Raw genomic sequence first — 489 nt, forward strand, 5'->3', positions numbered from 1 at the left:
ATATAGCTCCACATTCGTGTCAATTCAATGTGAAAAAGAATGTCATGTATGCAAACTACCTCAAGGGAACTTACTTTCTCGGGAACTAATTTTAGCCGAACTAACTTTCGCGAAATGTTATTTTTACCATAGGGTAAAAATCCTCTAAACCCCTAGGAATATGTTAAGAAATTTGGTACGTGCCATAACATTAAAAATTAAACTTTTTCTGATACGGTGCCCTATCTTTAAACACAATCACGCAGCTCTGTCATTCCGCCCAATCCTTTGAATCGAGCATAGTCCTATATAAAATCGAGATGGCTTATTTTGTTTTCACATACATTATCACATGTAGGTTGATATTATTCTATTACACTAACCAAGACAGATTGGGCTTGGGGAGAATTTTTTGAAATATTGTTCCAAAGATTGCCAACATGTCAGGAAAAGGTTGGAGATATTTGATATTAATTAGGGGATTGATCATGAGAAATCAGAACTAACAAA

Source organism: Clytia hemisphaerica, unplaced genomic scaffold (assembly GCF_902728285.1).
Source record: "Clytia hemisphaerica strain Z4C2 unplaced genomic scaffold, Clytia hemisphaerica genome assembly, whole genome shotgun sequence".
Classification (NCBI taxonomy): domain Eukaryota; kingdom Metazoa; phylum Cnidaria; class Hydrozoa; order Leptothecata; family Clytiidae; genus Clytia; species Clytia hemisphaerica.